At 40.3% G+C, this 9,927-nt stretch overlaps 1 protein-coding gene across 3 annotated transcripts in view; it reads left to right on the top strand.

Moving 5' to 3' along the window:
• Positions 1-4,115: 4,115 nt before the first annotated feature.
• ecel1 (endothelin converting enzyme-like 1) overlaps positions 4,116-9,927 on the top strand; it is a 59,982-nt gene continuing 54,170 nt past the window's right edge. For all 3 annotated transcript variants that reach the window (XM_035912199.2, XM_006801179.3, XM_035912198.2), the window contains exon 1: positions 4,116-4,286. The gene's annotated coding sequence lies outside the window, so the exon portion shown is untranslated. The remainder of the gene's footprint in view (positions 4,287-9,927) is intronic.

Below are 9,927 nucleotides of genomic sequence, written 5' to 3'. Positions count from 1 at the left end.
TTCTGACACTTTCCTATCAGAACCAGCATTAACTTAGCTACAGTAGCTTGTCTGTTGGTTGGTCATTCCGCATGTGCATCAATGAGTCTTAGACTCCCATGACCCTGCCACTGGTTCATCACTGTTCCTTCTTTGGACCACTTTTGATACATGCTGACCACTGCAGTTTTGGAGATGCTCTTACCCAGTCGTCTAGCTATCACAGTTTGGTCCATGTCTAACTCGCTCCTGCCTCTAACATCAACTTTGAGGACAAACTGTTCACTTGCTCCTTAACAGGTTCCACAATAAAGATAATCAGTGATACATACTTCACCTGTCAGTTGTCATAATGTTTTGCCTCATCACTGTGTTATGTATGTAATAATCCTATAAGTGGTGTTTCATAATAAATCAAAATTTCTATATGGCTGAAATTTTAAGTGCTGTTAATCCTATGAGTTTAAAAGCTCCCTTGTTTAAGGCAGTTTTTCTACTCTTGGTACTATATGATATCAACAAGGGGGTCATCTTAGACTTACAACTGTAGTTGTCAGCACAGACAAGCCACTTGCTTTTTAAAGCTTTTTATTCCTACAAGGGACAGCCAATCAGAATAAAGAAAGGTAGGCTCCAACAGAAGGAAGCTTTGAATAATGCAAAGCTACTCTAGGAGAGTCCAAAATTAAAACATGGAGCTACAAGTAAGCAAAATGAGTCACCTTAAAAGCTACAATAATTGTTTTCTTAGCCATTAGGGGGTAGTTTAACAACATTGTCACCTTGTTAAGGCGATTTCCACTTGTTAGGTTCTTGCTTGTCAAAGTCTTTTTGCTCTCTCATTTCAAAATATTATGTAAGCTTTAAAGTCATTTTGCTTTATTATGTGCTAATGTGTTTGGGTACATACATAGTGCAAAACATCTGGAAAGAGTACCTTGGTCTTCTTATTGGCAGCCACCCCTCTCACACTGCCTCCTTAATGTTGATTTATTCAGTGTTTTCCGTATCCAGCATTTAACCTGTCAGGTTAAATACTGGACACCTAATGTATATCTTAGAGATGCCTGATGTTTCCTCAAAGATGCAATTCTTGACACCCTGGGAAAACAGGTTCAAATATGTATAAATTTAGCACATTTTATACATGGCCATCTGTCTTGTATTTTCTCTTTTAACTCTGTTCATCAGAACTGGTGGAGCAGCTAACTTACACTAGCGTTTTTCTCCTCTCCTGTTGCTGGGTAGGGTACAGTGGCTTTATCAAAGCCTTTTCAAAGGAAATGCCTGCTCTACATAAGAGAATTAACCAAAGCCACAGACTATAAATCAAGGTCACAGTGAATAGTCGGTGCCATCTTTTCAGGCTTGAGGAGAGGATGAAACTTGATCAGCACATAGGCAAGTGCAAGGTATCATATGTATGTGAGCAAAAGACCAAGGTGCATCGTACATGTCCTACTCAAGTCTCAAAATGTATCTAAAGTGCTTTAAAATTGTACATTTTTTGATTAAAAATAAAGAAACAACTGTCATTGCTCAACTTTATTATACTGCTGTGACTCAAATTGTAAATGGCCCTCCTAGTCTGACTCACTAGAACAGCTTGTTAATCACTCCAGATCAAGAATTGCAATCAAGCCAGACACATACCCAAACATACCTGCCTTTCAGACCTATTAACTACTTGATTGCTATAAGAGTGAGTTTGAATAATGGTATCATAAGCAGACATGGAAAACTGAAATGACTCAGAAGCCCAACACCTACTGGCCATCTCCCCTACTGCTCACTAGTTTACTTCCACTGGTTTAAAGTTCAAGACATGGTACTGAAGGTTGATCAAAACAATAACATTCAGAGCCATAAAACCAAAATGACTTTAATTAAATATTACAATAATATAGAAAATAATATTACAAAAATATTACAAAGAGAGAGATGAAAGGATAGTTTTTTGTGAATTTGTCACCATAAATTAACATTTATATGAAGGCTATCCCTTGGCACATCACTGGCAACTAAATGCCCGTGATGTTTTTAGGATTAATGAAGTTTGCTGGTTGACATCTGATAGTCAGCTACCTCATGGCCGACTAATGTAAACACATTAGCACCAAGAAGATGGAGGAAGATTAGAAATATACTGATGTACCCCAATTGCTAGCATATTAGAGTACAAAGAAACAGACAAAACTTGAGAAATCATCCAAGGTCAGTGATTACATGTTATTAAATGGGTAATGTAAAAAATATGAATTGTGCTAAAAAAAACAAACAAACCACACAACAATTAAGAGACTAAATAATTTTGCTACACTCCTGTCTGTTGAAAAAACAAGAGATAAAGCTTTGCAGACCATAAAAAAGACAACAACTTCTTTCACGTATGAATTGTCATCACTTAACAAGCAACTATTCAATTTATTTGTAAAGCATCAAATCACAACAGCAGTCTTTATAGGTACTTTATACTGTAAAGTAAAGCCCCAACAATGCAGAGAAAACCCAACAATCAAACGACCCCCTATGACCAAGCACTTGGTGACAGTGGCAAGGAAAAACTCCAGGAAGAAAACAGGAAGAAACCTCCAGCAGAACCAATCAGGGTTGGACAGCCATCTGCCATGACTGGCTGGTAGTGAGGGGAGTGTAGAGTGGTGTATAATCACATAGGGGCAAAAGGTTCAGCAAAAAGGGAATCAAACTGGGACTTCACTGCTGACTGTGTATGTAAGTAATGCTTAGCTTATTGCATAATCTGAGTGTTACTTACAAAGTGTCTGAATTAAAGAAAATTGATTGGTGCACCTTTAAAACTGCCACTAATCAAAAATCAGTCTTTCCAGGATCTGTCATCCCACACCTGCTCAGCAGATGCTTTCAGAGTTTCCACTGTTGGCACACTTGGCTCTCATTAACAATTAATAATAAATAATAAATAATAAAACAGCATTTTCAATTCATGCTGTTCTATAAACTGGCTTTCTGCCCTCTGTTGTTTTTAGGGCTTTCCTGCTCAAGCCTTTTGGATTTCTCTGACTGTTTGGCCTTTCCCTCCATTGACAAATGTAAATCTGTTCATTTACCTTTGACTTCAGTAGCAATTCTAAACTTCTAAACATAAACTCCTCTGCTTTGGTGTCATTTTTAATTCACATTTAAACCATATCATATTTAGAGTCAAAGCAATTTTTTAATGCTGTTTTTGCTCATTATTAAAATACATTGAGAATTTTCTCCTGGGTTAATAAGTCAGGGACAAAATAATGAAATTAGGGTTCCAATCAACCATAAACCAGTCGCTGAACAATCACTGCAAGTGAACCGGACACTCAGTTACTCTGCTGATTTACATTATAATATTAGTGGAGCTTTTGGTTTGATTACTTTGGTTAGTGTGACTTTGAGGCCACGTGGAGATGAATGTTTCTGTAGCTCATGGTTTTAGTGGTTGTTTAGACCACAAGATTTATTCAAATAGACTTGGAGGCTCCGCTCAGCCTGATGGTATCAATCAGTGGAATAGGCTCCCTCGTTTGGGAATGAGCTGATGTTCCCTCTCTGGGCTGGTAGAATCGGCGATTTTAATTGAAAACTCCTTCAACGCTGTGTGAGGGAAAGTTGAAAAGCGATTAATATTACAGCAAAGTGAACGGGAGGTCTGACGTTGTTTTGAGCAGGTTTCAGGTGATTTTAATGTGCGTGGAACTGCGCGCCACTGCATGAGTCAGCAGTGGCTGCGTTTTCTAATGAAATGAGAATTTTGTGACGCTCACTGAGTCTCAAAAGTCCATCTTCTTACATAAGAGATCAGAATTAACGGTAATTACTGAGCCAGTATATTAAGTTAAAGCATTTGCACCAGCATGAAAATGTACCGAGTGTGCTTCTGGTTTTATAATCACTCACCAGAGTAGTGATTATTTAAAAGTAGCGCCAATTAGAGAAAATGTTAAGTGGACTAAAGGAGGAACATCTGTTTGTGCCTAAGTGTTGATGTGTGTGTCTGTGTGGACCTTTTCTCGTTAATGGACCCCCTCCTCTCTCTTCTCTCTCTCTCCTCTCTCTCTCTCTTTCCTCCATACATCGGAGGCTGTGAGCTGCAGCGGCAGCAGAACGCGGTGCGGATCCCGGTGTGTGCCGATGTCCGGAGGAGGAGTTGGGGGGGGGAGTCGGATAATCTTGCCAGATCCTTCAGAGGAGTGGATCTCTTCCCTTCCCTTCACACACATGCAGTAGCGGCTTTTTTTTTTTAATTTATTTTTTTTACATTCCCAGCAGGGATTTTAATTGACTCACCACAGGTAAGATCTTTTTTGTACAAGTTTCCATCAGTCTGTGGATATCCACACCTCTAATGAGCGTTCTGAAACTGCTCCTCCCTCAGAGAGCCAGCCAGGGCGCACCGTATGTGACGGCAGGCTGGGACCAGGGGGCTGGGTGGTTCTTATGATTCCAAATCTGATCATTTTGTGTGTTTTCTGAATTACGGAGAGCGAGGATAGGGCGGGAAAGTGCCACAGATTGACTTGGGAATCACGTCCAAGTAAGACACCCTTTCGGTGAGAAGTCTGCGCTTTCGCCATGCACGTGTGCTCCTAGTTCGCGGTGTGTCTGTGCGAACGTGGCCAGAAGTTTTGGTGGGCAAAAGTAAAAAGAGAGAAATTGATGCGCGAGATGCTGCGCGTGGAAGAGACTTTAATTGGCTGCTGACTGAGTGCGTTCTTTTCCGGTCGAATGACGTGCGCTGGTCCGACAGGTCGATGTGCCTCGCTGGCTCTAAATGCAGCCCGTGTGTCCGGCTGAAATTAATAACGTGCACAAACTTACTAAGGAATAAACTTGGGAATAAATGACATGTGTATGCGTTCTCCTCGCGCGCTCACAGCAGTTCATTCTGCGTCTTTACGCACTTTTTACTCACTTTTCGCAGCGCCAGAAAGTTTTATTTGTGAATTAGCACCTCTGTGCCAACAGCCACATGAGAGAAACTGCTCTGCTCTGGTCAGAAATTTCCATCTAAAATCATAAAAACCATTAAAAAAAATAGTTTTTCTATAATGAAAATCTGGCACCATGAAGCACGATTTAATTTATTTGTTTATTTATTGTAGTTTATTTCTTTAAAAATATTGGTTCTTGGTTCTTTTCAGCGAAATCCACCAAAAGTGCCTAACTAATAAAATAAAGCAGATCAAATAAATGTTTGCCTAGATCAAATTAAAACTGTAATAATCCTGATGTTTGAACTGTAGTTTGGCACAGTGCTGGAAAAGGAGAGCCTGGGGACTCATTAAAGATAATAGAGTTACAGTATGTGAGCACTTCATTCCTGCCAATGTGTATGTGAGAGAGAGAGAGAGCAGGGGGTGGGGTGGGGGCTACTTCATTTTTCTTCAGGATGACTCAAACTCATCTGTTTTAATAATAAAATAAGAATAAGGAGCCCAGTGTGTTCCTTAAAAAAAAAAGTTCTCCAGTAAGTCTGATGTGGGACATTTACTCCGTATACACAACACACATAGTTTTTAAAAGCAGCACAAAGGAGGCTTTGCTTGGGTACATGTCTAAGTCCCGTTACACTGCAGGACCCTTGAGCTGTGTGTCCAAATCTGTAGCCCATACAAACGCACCGCAGCACTATACCCTTGCCTCTGGCGACCGGCGATAAGGCTGGCTTCCACGCTGAACCTTCAGAGCACCGTGAAGCTTTTGGGGCAGGCTCTGTGACCACTTTGATTAAGGGATAATAAGTCCATTTATAGAATGCTTTCAGGTGACGTAACTTACCCGAGCAGAGATAAAAGTGGCGGGGAGGGGAGAGGGTGCCGCTAAGCTGTTATTTCTGGGCAACACTAAATATCCTCACAAACTACAGTGAAGGTGTGGCAGGAAGTTTGCTCTGTGTCAATTTGTACTAATATGAAGGCAAGGTGGGTAAAAAGCAGCATCTGGAGTATGGTTTTGTTTTGTGGAAGACAAGTACAGTATATCAAACTCCTGTGCCCAAAAAAAGTTTTCAGCTAGGAAATGAATATGAGGGTGTAGCTCTTTATGTATTTGTCGGTGGGGTCACTATTTTGCTGCCATTTGTTAATGGGTGAATGCATAACACTGGCAGAGCTGGTATTTATGGTTTTAATCTTGATGGTCTTCCTAGCAATCGTTTAAGCAACTTCGCAGCTCTGATGCCAGCCGATGTTTGCCCCAGGTGACATTCCATCTCGCTAGCAGCAAATCTGTCTGCCTCCTCAGACCACGGGGAACACTTTAGATCTGTTGATGTGTTAGTACAGCTCATGCTGATACACAATGAGCATTTGATATGCTCGTTTTAGGAAATGAGGAGTAAATAAATCTACACCAGTAAAATTGCCTGTCCACATTACTGAAATCAGTTAACTCACACCAGTAACTCCACATTCCAAGCCCAGTTATAGTACTTTGATCCATCTACAGTGGTGTGAACCTGACCCTGATATGATTGGAGGCCTCTGCTTATTGATTATGCATTGAGCTCCTCTCAAGGATTTATTATTAGCGGTGAGAAAAGCAATGGGAAGGTCCGTGCAACCTTCAGAGTCTGCAGTTTGCTTAAAGGACAACTTCATAACTTTAAAATTGGCAATCTCCATGGTCCTGACAGTCCACCCATGAGGGCATTTACGGAACCGCAGTTTCATATGTAAACACTAGCACCTATACAAAAGCAGTTTTTTTTGCACACATCACTGAAGCATCTTTCTTACCAGCAAAACCTGGAATCAGAAACGGATCCACCTAAGCGCCGGGATATACTCAGTCAGAGTTAGTTTGTACAGCATGTTGTCTGGGCACAGTGGAAATCAAATGTGTTCACAGCTGGCTCAAATCACCCTCAAAAAGAAGGAATAGGCACTTCAAACAGACCTATTATGTTCGATTTAAACTCCATGGTTTTATTCCTGGACTCCTGGACTGTTAGAATTGCAAGATTCTGTCCTTTCTTATAAAAGACGTGCTCTTTATTTTGGCCTTTTTTGGCCCCTCAGTTCCCAGTCAGTTACAGTAGGTCGCTGCCCCACCCTTAGCCTCATTCTCAGAGAGGACTCCCCCCTTTAAAAAGGGATTTCTTCATCCCCACCCACTGCAAAGCGCATGCTTCTAGAGGACAACAAGATAGTTGATGTGCTCTCTTTAGTATAATAGTGTATCGTCTTTACTTTATATTATGAAGTGCCTTGGGACGAATGCTGTTACCTAAATGGAACTAGATTGAATTAAAGTTCAGATTAATCTTCAGCAATTTCATACTGGGCCTTGGTACATCCCCACAGTTCATCTACTCTCTGAAACACGCCATTTCTCAGACTGCTGGTTTACTTGTGGTCCCTAAGATATTTAAAAGTAGAATGGGAGGCTGTGATTTGCTGTGATTTGGCTCTTTACAAAAAAAACTGAATTGAATTGAATTTTATCCCCTCTATCTTGAAGCTAAGAGTTGGAAGGCAGGTGGGTGGGACTTATGTGCTCGTAGTTAGAGCTGTGTACCTTAGATGGCCATATTAAGCAAAACCTCTCTCTGTGATGTCATAAAGGTCCAAGTAAAGAAAAAACTGTCTGAAATGAGTGTTTTATAGAAAGTTGTAGAAATAGCTGTTTGGCAAATTTTGAAAACTAGAACTACAGTAGTTCTGACAGAATGAGCTTGCCACGGCAGTGTGTTAGCTTGATGTCCCCTTAAGTAAGATCCCAGTACCAGAAATGGTACCAGATCACTCTTAGAGAACCACAGCTATCAGAAAATAAAAGGCTATATTTTCCTTATAAGATTTAAGTGAAATATTCGACCAGTGACATGGTGCTATGCATCTGCATGGGTGTGCTTTTGTTACGTGGATGGAAAGTGTGTGAGTGAGGAAAAAGAAAGGGTGTTTGTGTGTGTGTGTGTGTGTGTGTGTCTGCTGCTGCGTTAGTATACCTCTCAGATATTAGGCCCTGTCATGTTCGATAAATAGCCATTTATCACACATACCTTTCTCTGCGATGGAACCCGCAAGATCCAATCCATTAGCCATAAGCTGGATGTCCACTCAGTGTGTGATGGTGTGTGTGCACATGTGAGTGTGTGTGTCATAATTTATTATAACGCGTAAGGAATTGTGACACAAAGAAGATGTGTGTATGTGTTCGTGTCTGTAGCTGAAAGAGAGAAGGGGAGAAGTTGCAGGAAGAGATTGTGTGGTGTATAATTTTAACAATAATTTGATTTTATTTACATTATAATAAATTATGTGCACGAAGTGCAAGAGGGTAATAGGGATCAGTTACAGTTTTATAGATCCAGCATGTTTATGGTGTGCATGTGTGTGTGTGACAAAGCAGAAGGTTGATGGATGATAAGTTACATTAACAATGACACTGCACAGAGACACACAATACTTTGCTTTCACTTTCATCCTGTTTTTCTCCTCTCAGCTCACTTTAGTTTGTTCACATCTCTGTGCACTGCACTAACCACCTGCCAGCTTTGCGCTGCACTAGAAGGATGTAAAGGCTGAGAGGTTGATGATATCCCCTCCAGCCCCCAGACAAGCTTTAGGGGTCATCTTTTACTTTAGTAATATTTTCTGGAAATATTAGATTCAATTTCACTGTTATGCAGATGACACACAGCTTTATTTCTCTTCCCACTTCTGCTCACCCATCCACATCCATTTTTGAACAAGTAAAGTTTGGTTTACACACAATTTTCTTAAACTTAATGGTAATAAAACTGAACACCAATTTTGCACTGTCTAAATCTTATAACTTTTTAAATGTCTATTGAGACCTCTGTTGTCATACCTTCCCCTCGGGTTAAGAGTTTGGGTATCATCCTTGACAGTAGTCTTTCCATCACGGCACATAAACAATATCACCTGGTCTGCCTACCTTCATCTTCACAATAATAACCCCCTTTGTTCCTCACTTATTCTCCACAGCCATACCTGTCAATGCTCTTGTCACATCTCATCCTGGTTACTCTAATTCTCTTCTCCACAGTCTTTCTCATGAATCTCTCCATAAACTGCAGTTGGTTCAGAATTCAGCTGCCCACATTATATCCCGAACCAGAGCCACTGAACACATAACGTCTGTTCTTAAACAGCTCCATTGGCTTCCAGTTCACCTACACATTAACTTCAAGATTCTCCTTCTCACTTTCAAAGCCCTTCATAACCTTACCCCTCTATACTTATCTGATCTTCCTAATACTTACTCTCTAGCACACTCTAGTCCTCTTCAGCTTCTCTTTTGTCTGTTCCCTCTGCTGCATCTGACTGCCATGAGCCTTAGAGCCTTTAGTTGCTCTGCCCCAAGATTTTGAAACACACTTCTTCCAGATCTCCAAACCATAAACTGCCTCTATTTTTAAATCTCATCTCAGAACCTGTTCAGACTTGCATAGCCTTCATTGTTGCATGGCCTTGTGATCAGTTTTTTTAAAGAATAATTTTACTTTGTGATTTTATTTATTTGGTTATTATAATTGTATATATGGCTTTAAATGTTGTATGTATACAAGTTTACCTTGAGAGGGTTGAAAGGCAGCTACACATGAAATGTATCATAATTATTAAATTGTTAGAAAACCAAAACATTTATGATTTTAAAAAATGTAAAAAACATTTATTTACCATCATGCACTTCAGACCAGCCACCAACCTTACATACAAGCTTTCAGTGTCAGGCTGTGCTGCAGGTAAAGCAGTTATAAAATAGGAAGTGTTCCCAGCCACACTCAAAGGCGAAAGAAAAACGCTGTCAATCGTAACGAGAGATATCATTGGGCGAATGACGCGCAACAACTCTGCTTCATTTTTCACAGCTTTTCAGCATCAATGTGAAGTGGATGTACACTTGTGCAAAAATTGTTAGACACAGAAAAATGCTGGACAGGAGGATATTCACCTATTGAACATT

The sequence above is a fragment of the Neolamprologus brichardi genome, chromosome 14 (genome assembly GCF_056152115.1).
Source record: "Neolamprologus brichardi isolate AB-2024 chromosome 14, ASM5615211v1, whole genome shotgun sequence".
NCBI classification, from domain to species: domain Eukaryota; kingdom Metazoa; phylum Chordata; class Actinopteri; order Cichliformes; family Cichlidae; genus Neolamprologus; species Neolamprologus brichardi.
The sequence above is the reverse complement of the archived record's forward strand: the minus strand, read 5'-3'. Positions and strand labels throughout refer to the sequence as shown.